The sequence below is a fragment of the Perca fluviatilis genome, chromosome 1 (genome assembly GCF_010015445.1).
Source record: "Perca fluviatilis chromosome 1, GENO_Pfluv_1.0, whole genome shotgun sequence".
In the NCBI taxonomy this organism is placed as follows: domain Eukaryota; kingdom Metazoa; phylum Chordata; class Actinopteri; order Perciformes; family Percidae; genus Perca; species Perca fluviatilis.
The window spans coordinates 8,609,403-8,611,422 of NC_053112.1; positions in this window are offsets into that span (position 1 = coordinate 8,609,403).

Consider the following 2,020-nt stretch of genomic DNA (forward strand, 5'->3'; position numbering starts at 1 on the left):
TTAATGAAGAGACCATTAAGAAGGCAGTACAGTTTAACCAGGATGTGCCGTCCCAACTCTCTGAAGTTCCTGTCCTCCTGGAAGTGGATTTAAACTCATGCTGGAGGTGTTACGTTTAGCTGAACCTTTAAGGTAAACTAAGATATTGCAGGCGCCTAAACACAGATGCTAAAGCCTAGTTCAGCCTGTCTCTCTCTCTCTGGGAAGTATCAGATGATAAAGCCTATCCTGTCTCTCTCTCTCTCTAGGAAGTATCAGATGCTAAAGCCTAGTTCAGCCTGTCTCTCTCTCTCTCTGGGAAGTATCAGATGCTAAAGCCTAGTCCAGCCTGTCTCTCTCTCTCTCTCTGGGAAGTATCAGATGCTAAAGTCTAGTTCAGCCTGTCTCTCTCTCTCTCTCTGGGAAGTTTCAGATGCTAAAGCCTAGTTCCGCCTGTCTCTCTTTCTGGGACGTATCAGATGATAAAGCCTATCCTGTCTCTCTCTCTCTCTAGGAAGTATCAGATGCTAAAGCCTAGTTCAGCCTGTCTCTCTCTCTCTCTGGGAAGTATCAGATGCTAAAGCCTAGTCCAGCCTGTCTCTCTCTCTCTAGGAAGTATCAGATGCTAAAGCCTAGTCCAGCCTGTCTCTCTCTCTCTAGGAAGTATCAGATGCTAAAGCCTAGTCCAGCCTGTCTCTCTCTCTCTCTAGGATGTATCAGATGCTAAAGCCTAGTTCAGCCTGTCTCTCTCTCTCTAGGAAGTATCAGATGCTAAAGCCTAGTCCAGCCTGTCTCTCTCTCTCTGGGAAGTATCAGATGCTAAAGCCTAGTCCAGCCTGTCTCTCTCTCTCTAGGAAGTATCAGATGATAAAGCCTATCCTGTCTCTCTCTCTCTCTAGGAAGTATCAGATGCTAAAGCCTAGTCCAGCCTCTCTCTCTCTCTCTGGGAAGTATCAGATGCTAAAGCCTAGTCCAGCCTGTCTCTCTCTCTCTCTAGGAAGTATCAGATGCTAAAGCCTAGTTCAGCCTGTCTCTCTCTCTCTGGGAAGTATCAGATGCTAAAGCCTAGTTCAGCCTGTCTCTCTCTCTCTCTGGAAGTATCAGATGCTAAAGCCTAGTTCAGCCTGTCTCTCTCTCTCTGGGAAGTATCAGATGCTAAAGCCTAGTCCAGCCTGTCTCTCTCTCTCTAGGAAGTATCAGATGCTAAAGCCTAGTCCAGCCTGTCTCTCTCTCTCTAGGAAGTATCAGATGCTAAAGTCTAGTTCAGCCTGTCTCTCTCTCTGGGAAGTATCAGATGCTAAAGCCTAGTCCAGCCTGTCTCTCTCTCTCTGGGAAGTATCAGATGCTAAAGCCTAGTCCAGCCTGTCTCTCTCTCTCTAGGAAGTATCAGATGCTAAAGCCTAGTCCAGCCTGTCTCTCTCTCTCTCTCTCTCTAGGAAGTATCAGATGCTAAAGTCTAGTTCAGCCTGTCTCTCTCTCTGGGAAGTATCAGATGATAAAGCCTAGTTCAGCCTGTCTCTCTCTCTCTGGGAAGTATCAGATGCTAAAGCCTAGTCCAGCCTGTCTCTCTCTCTCTCTGGGAAGTATCAGATGATAAAGCCTATCCTGTCTCTCTCTCTCTCTGGAAGTATCAGATGCTAAAGCCTAGTCCAGCCTGTCTCTCTCTCTCTCTTGGAAGTATCAGATGCTAAAGCCTAGTCCAGCCTGTCTCTCTCTCTCTCTCTGGGAAGTTTCAGATGCTAAAGCCTAGTTCCGCCTGTCTCTCTTTCTGGGACGTATCAGATGATAAAGCCTATCCTGTCTCTCTCTCTCTCTAGGAAGTATCAGATGCTAAAGCCTAGTCCAGCGTTTTCTAGTACAAAAACCTAGCACTTTCTCTCTCTCTCGGGGTAACAGATGCTAAAGCTAGTTCAGTCTGTCTCTCTCTCTAGGAGTATCAGATGCTAAAGCCTAGTCCAGCCTGTCCTCTCTCTCTAGGAAGTATCAGATGCTAAAGTCTAGTTCACCTGTGTCTCTCTCTGGAAGTATCAGATGCTAAAGC